The sequence below is a fragment of the Nycticebus coucang genome, chromosome 6 (genome assembly GCF_027406575.1).
Source record: "Nycticebus coucang isolate mNycCou1 chromosome 6, mNycCou1.pri, whole genome shotgun sequence".
Lineage (NCBI taxonomy): Eukaryota > Metazoa > Chordata > Mammalia > Primates > Lorisidae > Nycticebus > Nycticebus coucang.
Genome location: NC_069785.1, coordinates 64,766,798 through 64,783,201, shown reverse-complemented (window position 1 = coordinate 64,783,201; position 16,404 = coordinate 64,766,798). Strand labels below are relative to the sequence as shown.

The following is a 16,404-nucleotide window of genomic DNA, read 5'->3' as shown; positions in this document are numbered from 1 at the left end:
CAGCTGCAAAGACAGGTTATCATTAGCAGAGAGGTTTGACTACACAGAGATCATAATAAATCGATTGCTTGCAGATGCAGATCAAAACCATCCTCCCACCACCCCAGTCTACAGACAAATTGTCTTTGATGAACTCAGTTCCTGCTATAGACTACAGAGAGTACACTACTCATGTGAGGAGCAGGAAGAGGAGGCAAAGAGAAAGGAGTCAGAATGTGGATGTACACACACAGAGACGTCTTGATAGACACAAAATACCTCCTATTGGTTGCTTTTGGCTTCTAGTTGAAGGCGGTGGAGGAAACTCACTTTTCCCTGCATACCCTTCCACATGTTTACATGTGAAATTTATCTTTTTGAAAATTAAAATATAAAAGAGAGAGAGGAAGGATAGATTGAAATTACTCAGGAGAGGAGAGAATCTAGATAGAAGACTGAGCCACTCAAGCTTTAAATAACCAGAGCTGGAACCAAGGCAGGTATGGTAAGAAAGAATCCCTTATACCGGAACAGGAGCCCTATGTACAAAGGCCAATTAGGGGAAAAGGTAGTGGGTGACAACCTTGACTCAAAAGCAGAAAACACAACTGTGAGTAGACCCAAAGCAGACCCAAACACAGTCCATGGTCAAAAGGAGTAAACATAAAATTCAAATACCTGAGATTTGCTAACACCAAGATTAGAGATAGAGGTCAAACCCCAGAGATCTACCTTGGTGACAGTTGCCTGGTACAGGGATTTGTCTTCTGGTTCTCAGGAGGACCTATCAAGCTTTACAACTGCAGGGAATCATTTGATCCTGTAATCCCATTACTAGGTATCTATCCAGAAGAAAAAAAATATTTTGTTACAAGGACATTTGCCCTTGAATGCAGACAGCAGCTCAATTCACAACTGCAGAGATGTGGAAACAACCCAAGTGCCCATCAACCCATGAATGGATTAATAAACTATGGCATATGTGTACCAAGCAATACTATTCAGCCATAAAGAAAGATGGAGATTTTTGTCTTTTGTATTAACATGGATGGAGCTGAAGAACATTCTCCTTAGTAAAGTATCTCAAGAATGGAAAAGCAAGCATCTCATGTACTCAATAGTAATATGAAACTGACAGACAAACAACTACAGCCCCACATAAGAGAAAAACACAATTAAATTCGGGAAGGGGATGGGGAGGGGTTTAATGGGTTCCCACCCATCAGGTACCACATAGGAGTATAGGGTATATCTCCCAGGTAAGGGGCTCAAACTCTGACTGGGACTATGCCTTACAAACATGGACAATGTAGCCTAATGGCATGTGCCCTTATGTTAATCCAAAATAAACTAAAAAAAAAAACTTCAGAGAAATCAAGTCTCCTAAAGGGCTGGAACAGACCAGTCCAGAGGGGTACCAAGCCTCAGAGCTGATTTAATAAAGATGTAACATGAAATTACAAAGCAAAATGCCTTAGGCTGCTGTCTCAGGTCGTCCCCTTGGGTCCCTGTGGCCAAAGGATGTATGTGACAACTCTAATGAACTGTCTGAATAAAGTGTGCAGGCCAGAGCCTTGTCAGGGCTGTAGTCGTCTTCCCAGAAAACAGCACTTCAGTCATCCTTAAAGCTGAAACTCACATTACCAGGTGGAAACACCCAGTCCTTCACCTTAGGAGGACACATCTCACCACATCTCCCCTCCACTTGGAGCCCAACGCTTCTATCAGCATAACTATCTGAAAATAGAAACCAAGTGGCATAAACACTGTGCTCTATTTCAGAAACGATGTCAAACACATCTGGGCGAATGCTCCCCTACAGCCTGCCTGGTGAGGGCTTCCCCTTCCCTGGCTCTTAGGAAAACAGAGCACAGACACTTCTCTCCCCTTGGCCAGGGATGTGCAGGGGCCTTCTGGAATCAGCTGTTTCACAAGCAGCACAAAAATTCCATAAATATGCATTCTAGGGCACAAACCAAAGGACCTTAAATAAGTCATGGCCAAGTACTAGTTATAAACACAAGTATTTAAATGAGCTAAATGTCTATTAGACCGCAAAGAACATTGTTAAGCTCAATGGAACACCTCCTACAGGTTCTTGAACTCTGAGAACCTAAACCTCAAAATGTTTAAAAGTAAAATCACATGACACACATTAGCATGTCTCTGCTTGTTTGCAAAGTTCTTTGACCCCATCATCTTGATATGGCACCCCAGGTACTTCCAGCCCTACACAAGCGGAACCAAAGCATGGCACCTAGAACACAGTCATGGTTACTCCTCAATAAATGCTAGGTAAATGAATAAATGAGTTTATCTTGTGAAAAATGTAAGTTTTCTGGAAGTATAAGACAGAGATAGGCAACTTCCCATTTTTCATGCACAATGGGTAAGTTACAAAATTCAATCAATCTTAGCCTTTTATAGTTCAGAAATACTACTTTAGACTCTTAGAAACTTCTAACTCAGGGTTATTTTTCCCACTGTCACACTAAGTCATTGACATTTGCCTGAATATGTTCCCCAAAACTCACATGTTGGAAGCTTAATCCCAATGCAGCAGTGGTGAGAGGCATTCAGGTCAAGAAGGCTCCAACCTCACGACTTGGTTAATGCTGCTCTGTGAAAGGCCTTGCAGGAGTGGGTTAGCTCTCTTGCCCTTCTGCCACATGAGGACCCACCCACCAACACGGCTCTCACCTGATGCCGGGCCCTCTGATTTTAGACTTTCTAGACTCCAGAACTATGAGATGTAAGTCTCTGTTCTTTATAAATTACCAATCTCAGGTAATCTGTTATAACAGCGCAGAGACAGACCTAGACAATCATTCAAATGGAGGATTTTCCTACTGTTGATTGTAATCCTGTTCATTCAGAGACTATAATGAAAAATCTAATCAATAAAAAAAAAAAAAAAAGGTAAACACAGGGAACATAGCCCAGCTGCCATTATACCAAGATGAGGCCCGCTATGATTCTATGTCACAAGTGAATTTGTCACCTGCATTCCAAAGCTACAAGGGAAATACGTCCTTTGGTGGAATGTTCCATAAGTCCCACTGACCCACAACAAGAGATGGGCCTGGGACCCTGCCCAGGGCTGCGGCCTGGAGAAGTTTACCCCTTCTGTACTCCTGTCCCTGACATTTCATTCAGTACAGAAGAAATCCAGAAAACATTAACGCCAAAAGCGAATAGGAGCATAGAAGCAAATATGCATGAGTTGCTGGTATTCCTTTTTTAGAAATTTATTTGTATTTACGTATTTGAGGAACATCTGATACAATTTTCCCTTTCTTCCTCCTGAACATTTTTGCAAATGGAAAGCACTTGCACAAATCTAAGTTTGCTGCGCTCTAACGGTTCCTTAAACATCTAAACTTAAACCACCAAACTCAAACAAGCTACTTGTCAATATTTGGTTTCAAAATCCTACAGTCAGACTGCATGTGGTCATTGAAGGCACGAACCCTGAGAAAACAAACACAAGCACTCTAGTTACCTGCTCTGGTGTCCTGGGGATATGGCATGTTTTAATTGCCTAATTATGTAATTATCTAGTTTCATGTTTAATATGTCAGTGTGCAAATTATATTCCACAAATGTGTAGAGGAGAATGGTGGGCCTTAATTAGGTCTTTATCCCTAGGGCTGACCTAATGTTATTGAACTAGATCTTTTTCAGTATTCACTTTAACCTATGCACCTACACATAGATAAATGTTTCTCCCTTCTCCAAGGAGGATGTACACACACTGTGCCTATGTCCCAACAGGCCAAGGCTAAGGGATACTCTGGCAAGTGCATTCTTCTGCTTAAACTCTGGGAGCCCTGCAAAGATGTCTACCTGGCTATTTCTCCTCCGGTCCCACTCAGTGGGCCTGGGACTCAAAAATCAGCTCAACGTCATTAGTCCTCAATGAGAATCCAGAGCAAGGGATCTTCCCTCATGTTTGACAATATAAATTAACACCACCTTGATGGAAAGAGTTTTTGCTTTTCCTGCTTTATAACCTTTCCCACCTCCTCCAGAAAGTCTCTGAGACTTCCAGACCAAACTGATCTCTCCAATAGCTAAAGTATCACTCACTCAGTAACTGTCCTGAGCAATTTACCATGTATTACTCAAGCCTCTGTATTACCTTGAAAATGTTACCGCTAACAATCTTACTGCTCCACTATAAGTATTGAGCCATGATTCATAGTTCACTCATAATCAACATGAGGTTTATGTACAATGCAGTGCGTCAATAAATGCCAATAGGCATTCATTTGACTAGGTCTCAAACAGAAGAGATGGGATCTGTCCAAAGTACACCTGAACTCCTGCAGACCTGCTGCCACCATGCCCCATGATGTGGTGGAAATCATTTACTCAAAAAACTGCTATCTCCCCCTGACACAAATTGCCACCCCCAAGTAATTCAGATCAAATGTAATTGAGAAGAAAAATGCCTAGGAAAGAAAATAAAAGCTAAAGTTCTAATTGGGGCCAATATTCCTCTAAGCAGGGAGCATTTGGACAGGAAATGATCGTTTACAGTTGTTTTGATTAGAATTTTTCTGTGTTTTAAATTTGACCAGAGATGACCCAATAAAACAGACATACTATTTCCAAACTCACACAAATTAGCCTTTCACTTAAGAGATAACGACGGTTTAACTTTCTAGACAATGGTATGTTCTCCAAAGTCAATTAAACGAATGGAATTTTGTCCCTTTGAGTAAATCCCAGCTTACAATAAATAGGAGTCCAGTAAGTGTTCAGAATAGGGAAACGCAGACTCAAAGACCTAGTTTTTCCTTTTTAAAACTTGTATACTTACATATTCATTCTTGGTGAGACTGCAAACTAGTACAACCCCTATGGAAAGTTGTAAGAAGATACCTCGAAGGGCTTAAAAGTAGACCCACCATCTGATCCCGCAATCCCACTGCTGGATATATACCCAAAGGAAAAAAGGTAATTTTATAAAAAAGACACTCAAGTGTTTATAGCAGCACAATTTACAATTGCAAAGGCATGGAAACAACTCAAGTGCCCACCAATACATGAAGGGATTAATAAAATGTGGTCTATGCATACCACAGAGAACTGCTCGGCCATAAAAAGAAACGGCAATCTAGTATCTTTTGGGACGACCTGGAGAGAACTGAAGACCATTCTCCATCTTTTGGGACAACCTGGAGAGAACTAAAGACCATTCTCCTAAGTGAAACATCACAAAACTGGAAGAACAAACACATGTTCTCAATACCAAATTGGCACGAATCAATCAATGTTTAACTGCATTTACAGAAGTAATTCTCAATGAAAAAAAAAAAAATCAGGCTGTGGGTGGAGGGGATGGGTAGATTCACACCTATCAGGTATAGTGCACACTATCTGGGTGAAAGGCACACATAACTTTGACTCACTCTGCACAAAAACAAAATATGTAAACAAAACGTGTACCACCTAATAATCTGAAATTTTTTAAAATAAGAAGAAAGTGTATACTTATAGATATTCCAGAAAGCTCAAAAGAAAACTAGAGTAACTTAGCTTTTTAGACTATTACTGAATTAGAGTTATATGATCCAAACCTTTGTATCCATTGGGGCCAGGTCTCGGAAAATCTCTATAGCCATATCAATTACATAATCTCAACCAGTAACCTTGGGTAAGTCGTTTGTGGGCTAAAATGACACAATACTTCTCAGGAAAACAGCAGAATTATGGGACTAAATGAATGATCTTTGCCAAAAAAACTGAACACAGGTGCAACTACTCCAGAATGTAGTGATGTGTGCTTCTGTAAGTTTCTGATATCTCTGATACTGGTGTCCCTGATTTTTAGGAATTCACAATAAAAATGACCAAACCACACTAGATACCTTTGACTAGGAGAGAGAGTCAGAGCATCTTCCAGCTTCCACCCTCAAAACTAACCCAAATGGATTATCTCAAGTTGTCTCAAGAAAACTTTCATACTATCCTCTAGGGCAGGCGTCCTCAAACCTTTTAAACAGGAGGCCAATTCACTGTTCCTCAGACCGTTGGAGGGCCGGACTATAGTTTAAACAAAAAAAACTATGAACAAATTCCTATGCATACTGCACATATCTTATTTTGAAGTAAAAAACAAAATGGGAACAAATACAATTCACACCGCTTCATGTGGCCCGCGGGCTGCAGTTTGACACCTGTTCTACTGTCTCTGAAAAAATCACTGGTAATCAGATGCTCTGAATGGAGTGATGTCCTCTGCTAACCTATGAACTTGGCATGCCAAAAAATTAAAAGGTAGCTAAAGCCTGGGCAGTCAAGATTGGTCTCACGCAAGGTGGAGAGATACTATTAATGAAGCCACACTCTCCCAAAACCGCACGCACAGCTGGCTAGCCAAGACCATAACACACATGCCTCTTATAAACCACACATCTTTAGATTTTCAAAGCACCTAAAGGGGTGGGTTCAAGAGGGTTCACAAACCAGTTAATCAGTTCATGTTCTTGGCTTCCCAGTGTGGCACATCCAGATATTTTAGGCAGGACCATCACTCCCTCAGTTTGCTGTTTCCAGGCCATCTTCTCCAACCCATTCCCAAAATAGTGCCACTACAAGATCACGGCATCCCCAGAGAGGCTGTCCAGGACTCACCCTGACCTCCAAGCCAGAGCAACAAGTGTTAAGTAGCGTGGTGACCTGTCAAAACTGGCACACGGTTCCAGTGATGGTCTTCAGACAGAAGCCCAGCAGGCTGCAGCAGCAGTCTCCCTGGGGAAGCTTTCAATAGGGCTCCATGTGCCATCCCCAAGTGCCTCTGATTCAGTGAGTCTGGGCGACATTCAGAAACATGCATTTTCAAAGCTCTACCTACAGGCTCTAACCTTGAAGATCAGCTAGGATCAGAAGTCAACACACACTAAATTCATATTACTAGTAACTCAAAGGACACAACATCATCTTACCTACTGGAAACAATAGTGGCACTCTCAGAATTCTCACACTTTTAACTTAATACACAACACTGGACACGAAGCACATTCATCAATGCACAACCACCCCTCCCAGAGGTACCTGTCAGGTTTCGCATGCCATCTACGAATAGACGCAAGTGAGTCTTAGAAACAAGAGTTCTCTTCTTAAAAGCATTCCCCACAGTCAGTTGTGGGAAAGCATGTAAAGAGATTGTCCAGTGAATATGGAAAGCTAAACTTAAATCAACCACCTACACCAGGCAAGGAGTGACACTGGCTTTAAAACGGCCAACCAGTCAAGTCAGGCTGTACACATGCGCCTTCTTCCTTGAACTCGGTTTAAGGAAGAACCAACCTGCTTCTACTCTGGTGTTCTTAAAATAAATTCTAGAGGCACAAATATTATGTCTACACTAAACACAGACCACAGAAACCAATAAAGGAAACGTCTGCCTATCCATAAAGACAGACGAGAGCAGCTTCTAGTTGTAAACCTTTACTGTTTACATTAACTAGACTCAAGCTGCCAGTTAGTTGCCACTGGAGCTAAAGCCACACAGTGACACATGACTCCAACCCTCTTCCCATCACTCTTCCACCTAATGTCTGAAATTCCCTATAAAAAATGCAAACCTACCTAGGAAAGGTAACATTTATGAACTGTTAAACCTTATTTGCCTTCCAACAGATAATGAATCCCCTCCCCTTTCTTGGGAAGAGGACTATGAAAGCTGAGACCACTAGGATGGGACTGGGGGAGAGGGAAGGGGACAGTTATGAATGTTTAAGAACAGGAGGCTGAGGGTTCTGATGTCTGTGTCCCCACACACAGACCATTTGGATCCTACCTTCTGAGAAGCAAGCTCATATTCCAGAGAGAGGGAATAGGATATCTATGGCCCTAAAGCCAAGATCCAATTTGCCTTTTACTCGCCAGGTGGCATGGCCAGGGAAAGAAAGCTGTAGGGCATGAGTGGTGAGGCAGGGCAGGGGTCCCCAGGGACCCAGATCCCATGGGCATCAGCTGGAGGGCAAAAGAGGGTAGTGATCCAGAAGGGATGGTCCAACCAGATTTGCTGGTGGAGACACTCTTTTCTGAGGGGCATGGAGGGCAGATTTATGCTTGGAAACTGCACCAAAGGCTTGTGCAGACTTCAATTTGTACATAATGCAATGATACGTGTCAAAACTATTAGGAACAGAGTATAAATGTCTTACCACAATAAGTGAGGAGATGGTTATGTTAATCAGTTACATGTAAGCATTCCACACTGTATGTCAAATCAGCACATTGTACCCCATACACACATTTATGTACAGTTTTGATTTAATAAAGGAAAAAAATAAAGCAGAGAGAGAGGGAGAAGAAATCGGAAGTAGGACTTGGAAATGAGGAAAAGAGCCAAGACGGGTTTGAGTGCAGCAGGAAGGTTGCTCTTTGAAAAGTTAGCACAGGCAGCACAGCAACAGCTAGGCAGAATAGCTGCCCCTGAACAGCAGAGCAGCAACACCTGGATCTGATTCCAGGCTGGAGAAGGCAGCAGAGGGAACACCTGGACAGACAGACCCACCCTATTACACCAACACTCCCAGCCATCGCTCCCCTGACCATCTCCCTCCAGACTTCAGTTTCAACTAGGAAGTGGGCGGGGTTTATTCACTGCTCTTCCCCTCCCTCATGCCCACAATTTTAAGAAAGGACTCAATATTGTTTAGATCAGTGGTTCCCAAATGGGAATTAGCCTCCCAGGGGACATTCCGTGAGGTCTGGAGAAGGGAGGGTGCTGCTGGCATCTAGTGGCTAGAGGCCAGGGACTGGCTAAGCATCCTACAGTGCGCAGGATGACACCCCCACCCTCCAAAGAATTATCTAGCTCAAAATGTCAATTGTGCCAAGGATGAGAAAGCTTAAGTGAACGCATAAAACTGAAATCACCAGTGGCAGCTGGCTCCACGTCAGCCACAAAGCAGGTACTTCCGGACGTGCAGGGCTGGGAGGCTGCAGGAGGGGAGGGGCAAGAGCACCAGGGCTCTCACCCTCCCCCAGCCTGGCAGAGTTGAACACGGCCACGCTCTGTCCATCTCTCACCCCAATTTTCCCCTCTGCTGCCCCCTCCCTGCCACCTTCAAGTCCCACCTGGGGGCTCACCGTAAGTCACTCAGGAAGCAGAGGTTAACCCAGAACAAGAACTAGAACAAGGCAAAAGGGATTAGATGCTTGGCCAAGGAGGATGAAAGTAAGAAAACCCCAAGTAGACAGAACTTTATGTCCCTGGCCATACATCTGGGCTGGCCCCACCTGTTAACTTCCACAGGTCCTGGGACACAGTATCCCAGCCTTCCCCTTCAGACCCCTAATTCTTAATGCCTGTGGACAAGAACACAAATTCTAAGGGGATGTCATGCAAAGACCTGAAAATCAACATGCACAAGCCGTCCTCTCTCTGATAACCAGCCAATGACCTCGGGGGACCTCCTGGCTCCTCCTATCACTCTCAAAAGCTCTGCTGGCCCAGCCTCACCGGGACCAGTCCCCTCTCCTTCCTCTAGCCTTGTTGTCACCCTTAGTCCCATTATTTCTCACTCAGGTGATGGCAACACCTCCAGAACTAAAGCTTCTCCAATGTTTGCAGGAAGCTATAAATGGAGATGGGAGGTCTGCGTGGTTTGTTGACAATGCAGATTTAGTAGCTGGAGCGGTGGGGGGGTGGGGTGGGAGGGGACAAAGAATCTGCCACCTTTAAGCACAGAAAGTGATTCTGACCCAGAGCCTTCCAGATCACACTTGGCCCAGCAGGCTCTGCAATCTCAGTCCCTAGAGAGCACCACTGAGGTCTGCTCTGTCCCCGGCACTCTCCACAAGGCAGGGCCTCCCCCCAAAAAAATTGTTTGCTGAAGGGATGAAGAAAATACCATGAAGCTAGAGACCAAACAGAAACCATAGCACAAAGGCAGAGCTGAATGAGCAGCCTACTCCCAGCACACATGGCCCCGGGGCCCCTGGCTAGGAGTTAATTTAGGCACATTTCCACAGGTGAGGCTCAGCCCCCACTATCAGTAAGAACTCACCAGCTCTTGTCCACATTCCCTCTACTCACCCCAACCCCAAGTCCTGCCGGTCACAGCACGCAGCAGGCATCTGGCCTGCTTGGAGGCTTTGTTCCTTGTACCTCCCAAGGTACATGAGGCAGAGCCTAATAAACATTTGCTGAAATGGGGAACTATCTCAGGCTGTACTCCCCCTACTTTAACCTTGATACAGGCACTGATCAGCCTCGCACAAAGGACGCAAGGAGTGAGTGACAGCAGCAGTCACTTCAAGGACACCTGCCACCAGCTTCTCCTTCCCCAGGCAGGGTCTTAAGGCAGAAATGCAAGATATACATGGGCCATATCTTAGTAGAGGCTTTCCAGGCAGTAGAGAAAGGTAATTCCCACAGCCAACTCTCCCCACTCTCAGCCAGTTCAGGTGGTTAACAGGTCAAGAGATATTAGAGAGAAAATGAAAACCAAGAATAAAAGGATGGTGGTTTTGATGCCCCCCTGCAGCTCTACCACAATCTAGGCTAAAGGCTCTGTATGAACAATAGCTTATTACACGGGGCAACTGTAGGTTCTTCCCTCACATGACAAGGGCATTAACTGAGCAACTCCCCGAGAACAATGATGGCTGCACTGCATCTCCAGCGAGTCCTGCAGAAGGCAGGCAGGCACAGCAGCTCTTGTGAGACGTGCAAGTAAACGCAAGAGGGACATATCCTAGGCGAACGTTTTCACACCACTTGTACAACAGAACATGATAATGATATCCTATGCACAGAAAGAGACAGACACCAAACCAGAAAGATTCACTCCCCACGCCATGGTACTAACAGGTTGAGGCAACTGAACTAGTCTCTTCCAGTCCTCTTGGGAAACATCTCTGGTGAAATCTAACGCTCTCCTATGAAAATCCACACAGCCTCCGCCATGCTAAGAAGGCTTTGTCTCCACAGGCTCCCACAGGAGTCGACACCACTCACCACGAGTGCAAGATGAAATTAAAGACCCAAGGCAAGCACTCACAGCACTGTAGTGGGCCCGCCCCGCGGGTGCTCATCCCCGTGGGGCACATTTGAATCACCTGAGGAGCTTTTAAAACAGGATGCCTGGGCCACAGCCTGGCACTTCAGATTCAACTGCTCTGTGGTGGAGCTGGGGTGCTAGTGTGGGCTAAAAGCTCCCAGGTGGGCCTAATGGGCAGTCAAAACACAGAACACTGGGCTCCTCCCAGGAAGCCAGTTGTGCTGCTGCAGGACACCCAGTGGCTGACCACACTGGTGGAGGACAAGGGCTCTTCCAGTTTGCTGCCCCAGAGTCCACCCTCTCATGGCTCCCTACAGACGTGGCTTAAGGACAGCAGGACCGAGCCTGCCTGAGGACGTCTCCATTCAGCCTCTCATTCCTCTCTCCTTTCTACAGCCACCCCCAAAGCCAGCTGCCTCCCTTAAGAAAAGCTTCATCCGCAGCCCTCAGGTGGGGCATGTAGGCCTCCCCACAACCATCCCAGTCACTGCCATCTTTGGACTGATGGACAGTAGTCAGTGAGCACTTACTGTATGCCAGGCCCGCTGCTATGTGTCTAAATGCAACATCTTAGTAATCTCACCACAACCCACTGAGGTAGTTCCTATCATTATCCCCGTGTCACAGGTGAGGAAGTTATCCAGCGTCTCCCAGCGAGTCAGTTTTAGAACCAGGATTCAAACCCAGGTGTCAGGGCTCTAAGGCTGTGCTTACACTCATTTTGCTACTGAGGTTATGTCTAGTTACAATCTATAGCAAGGTCAGCCTTCCAAAGAGAGACTGTTACCAAATGGAAGCACAGAGCCAATTAAGGCCTTGAGTTTGGTGGCAGTCCCTGGGGTTGTCAGGAAATAAAGAACACAGACCTCTTCCTAGCACAGGGCAGCCTTCCTGGGAAAAGGTGCTCTCTCCAACCTGCCACCAGCAGGTACTATAATGCGATCCGGAGGACGCTCCAACAGTTTGGTATTGTAAGTGGCCAGCTGGGCTCCACAATGTAGGCAGACCAATGAGGAAGACCCCAGAAAGCATCAGTCTCTCCAGGAACTCAGGGCACCAGCAGCTTCCTTATGGGCTTCACGCCAACTGCAGAACTGACAAGGTCTAAGGCAACACTGTCCAATAGAAAAATGGGAGCCAAGTGTGAGATCTGAAATTTTCTAGTAGCTACCTTTTAAAACAAAGTTTACCTACTTTTACTAATATATTTTATTTAACTCCATATATCCAAAATATTATCAACATGTAAAATATTTTTAAAAATTAATGAGATATTTACATTTTTTTACTGCCAAAGCTTTGGAATCTGGTATGTATTTTACATTTAGAGCACACATCTCAGCCTCAATCAATCGGAAATGCTTGATCTAGATTTCAGTTTCACATTTATAACTGAGAAACCTGATTCACATACCCAAGCCAAACATATTTAGACCTTTTCCCATCACTGGTTTTAAATTTAAATGAAATAAAATCAGAAATTCAGTTCCTCAGTTCCACCAGCCACTCTGGCCAGTGAAGACCATTATCAGACGGCCTAAGGTTCCTTCTTTCCAAATTGCTCCATATCAAATGCTTTCTTATCCTAATCATCAGAGTTATGAGGGCAACTCAAAGGACGAAAGCATGAGGGATTGGTGGTGGTCCTGCTTGATTCTAGATTTTATACCAAACCATAGTGTCTTGAGGACGAGCTAGAGTTGGCCAGATACGACCAGGACAGTGGAGGACTCCCCAGGAGAACGGGAGTGGAGACAGATGCCCAGAGCCCCTACTGTGGGCCAAGCACTGCACCCAGGATACAAAGGCCACTTTCCCACTCAGTCCCCACCATCTTCTAGGAGGCGTAGCACAAAGTGGATTTAGCAGGTAACGAATTTGAGATTAGACACTCCCGTGGTTATTTCCCAGGGAGACCCTTGCTTCCTCACCAACGCACATTAGGATCTGGGGTAAGGAAAAGAAAAGTCATATTGTGTCCTCTCTCCCTTAAATTCTGGGCAGAATGCACGACAGGCCAGGAGGCAGGGAACCAGAGAGGACGGAACCAAAACGCTTACACAACCATAGCTGGACTGAATATGAAAGTTGGGATGGGAAGGGTGAAAGAGAGGGCAAGGTCTGACAGGCCTAGTTTTTACATGTTTATCCCACTGAACACATTATTTCTCCAGTGGTTCCACTTCCACACCTCCTGGTCCACTGGCACTGTCATGGCCCAGAGTCAAATAACGTACTTAATCTCTCCAACCTGGGTACGCACTCTTGGGAGCTGTTCTTGGCTCTACACTGACAAGCATCCTTACGAATTCCATTCAGTTCTTCCAGAACCCAGATGCCAAGCCTTACGTTCCCACAGGAAGGCTGAATCTGGCAGGGAAAACCAGGTTCTGATTCAGCAATTGAAGGGCGACGAAGTAATTGAAGCAACACTTCAGAAGACATTTCTATATACGAACACTGTCATTTAAAGTTTCTTGGAGAGTCCTTAACAAGGACAAGGTGAAAGACTTTTCTGAGCTGCTTTGGGTATGGAAACAGAAGATGATCAAAAAGGTCTAAGAGGCATCTGAAGCTTTACCATGTCCTAAGCTGATAAAAAACCATAAAGACACCTTCTGATTCTGACTGGAGGGGAAAGAGGAAACAAAGGTGTTGAAGCAAACAAGTTGGGAAGGAAGACAAATGAATTGATTTAATTAACTTACAGAGGCACAATGAGCCAGACAGGAGGAGCAAGGACTAGAGAACTATCAGATGTAGAATTATCCTGGAGGCCTTCCTGCCTTAGGAGAGCACCAAAGGGTGCCCCAACACCGAACGCCATCTCCAAGGCACTCCAAAACTGCAGCTCCAAAAGCTGGTTTATAACCTGATTAACTGCAGTGAAGATCTGTTAAGACATCTGAGTCAGGCAGCAACAATGGTTGGCCAGGGTGTTCTGGGCATGGGGAGAGACGTGGCAGGCTGGAGACAAGGGGAGGGGAATAGAACTGCCATGTCCTGGGATCACTTTAGTCCAACTCCTCTTTCTTCAAAGGATGCTCCTGAGGCCAGCAAAGGGAGATAATTATTTACTGTAAGCACCCACCTGAATTCCCGGATAGGCAAGACACCCTCAATGGAAACAAAGGGACAGGGCTGCTGGTATCAGGTCAAATTCTAAATAAGCCTCTTTCACAAGGACCTGAGAGCCACCTCTTTGAAATGTAACATCACAGAAGATAACACTCCATTCCAGGGAGGAGATGGGCCTACCTTCAACTGTCCCCTGACTCTAAATGGCAAACCTACCTCTGGTTTTAAAGATCTCATACATGTAAGCAATTGAATCTTGAAAACATGACTATAGGGCGCGCCTGTGGCTCAGTCAGTAAGGCGCCGGCCCCATATACCGAGGGTGGCAGGTTCAAACCCGGCCCCGGCTGAACTGCAACCAAAAAATAGCTGGGTGTTGTGGCGGGCGCCTGTAGTCCCAGCTACTCAGGAGGCTGAGGCAAGAGAATCGCTTAAGCCCAGGAGTTGGAGGTTGCTGTGAGCTGTGTGAGTCCACGGCACTCTACCGAGGGCCATAAAGTGAGACTCTGTCTCTACAGAAAAAAAAAAAAACATGACTATAATGGGTTGTATCTGCTTGGCGATCTCAAAGAGCAAGCTTTCTTTTCCCTCTCTGCAATCCCTTCAGCAGGTTGCCTGCAGTACATATCACACCCTGGTTTAATGCTTTTCTCAATAATAATATTGTGTTCTCTCTTTCCTCCCTTTGTGGAGAGGTTTTCTGAGTTGAAAGGAGATTTTGGTTTTAGTTTATACTTCCACAAACACTCTTCCTAGAATCGCCCCAACCCTCCATCCAGACCTGACCTCCCTGAAGTTACTTTAAAGCCAATTACATCTTCAACTAAAACAGGGTATATTTATTATGTGAGTTATCATACTGGACGCAGAGGGGCACCCTCACTTCTCAGAGAAAGGCTGGCACTTGGATCTCAGAACACAGCTTACGGCAGTCTCTCAGCTTCACACTGCACAGACCACAAATTTCAGGAAAGAACAACTAACTCCCTGTGGTCACAGGGCCCCCCAGGCTCACCCTTTGTACATACTGTGGCAGGGAAGCCTGGTAGCCAGCTCCTGACTGTGGGTCCCACCTATCAAGGCAGGAATCCTGTCTCACTCTGCTGGTGTCTTTCCCCAGAACAGAGCAAGAACTGAATGAACTACTTTCAACCGTCCTCTTTCCCCTCAAACTCAAAAGTAAATCCTATCTCAACATTTAGCTTGTTTGAGCTGCAAAACATTTGTTCCGCCAGGAAATGGTTCTTCAACAGAGAACTCTGGTTCAACTGCTACAATGAAAAAGTCCTTTCAGGAGCAGAAAGTTCATCAAACGTTTTTGCTATCACGCAACCAGCAGAATCACAGGTAAAACACATTCCCATCCCAGCATCCTCCCCACCCCTGCTGTATTTCCTCAGCAGAAACGTGTTTCCCTGCAAGGCCCTGAGTCAGTGTAGGCACCTTTCCCTCCCTAAGCTCCATCCATCTCTGTCTATTCCTAATGGAAATGTGGCTGTCAAAGGCATCTTGAGAGGAAAAGTTCTTAAACATGCTCTTTCTTAGGTCACAACCAGAGTCTGCTTTGGACTGAGCTAAATTGGGAGGTGGGGTCGACAATTCTATCTATCAAGACCTTGGCTGTCAGTAATTATTACTGAGCACTAATGGAGATTTAACTTTATTTACCCCATCACCTGGCCTGTGTTATCAGAACGAAAACCAACCCAACACGAAATGCTTTGAGAACCAACCCACCAGACTGTGCCCTCAAACAACTTTTGCTGCTTAGTACCGTACAAGAACAAGTCTCAAACATCACCATACCCCAGAGAACCTGTTGAAACACAGGTTCCCAGCCCCAGCCCAGAGATTACAATTCAGTAGGTTGAGGGTGACGCTGGAGCATCTGTGCAGTAAATTCCCGGGTGATGCTGCTGCTGCTGGTCCCGGGGCCACACTTGAACATAGCACATCATCCTCTAACTGAAGGAAGGAGACTAGCTTCTCCCTGGACTGACTTAGTGGTTCTCAGTCAGTTCCCCTAGAACACTGGTGTCCCATCACTGAAATCAACGCACGGAATCACACCCTCCCTTTTTAAAACAAACCCTAAGGCACCACTGACTTGCTTCTCCTACAATGTAAAAGGATTTCATTTCTCAACAAATTATATATATTTTTTAAAATCATGCATTTTTAACTCAATAGTTCATTGAGTTCAACCAATATGACATATGATTAAGAAGTTGTCACAGCCTGGCGGTGATAGCCAACACTGCACAGAAGGACACCAAGATTCAGTGTAGCTCAAGTTCAACTTCCCAAGGCAAAATCTTCC

At 45.2% G+C, this 16,404-nt stretch overlaps 1 protein-coding gene and 1 pseudogene across 1 annotated transcript in view; one reads left to right on the top strand and one right to left on the bottom strand.

Moving 5' to 3' along the window:
* Positions 1–16,404, bottom strand: part of TLN2 (talin 2) — a 453,366-nt gene that overhangs the window by 415,432 nt on the left and 21,530 nt on the right. The window lies entirely within an intron of this gene.
* The window catches only part of LOC128588700 (uncharacterized), a 36,943-nt pseudogene that overhangs the window by 327 nt on the left and 20,212 nt on the right, over positions 1–16,404 (top strand).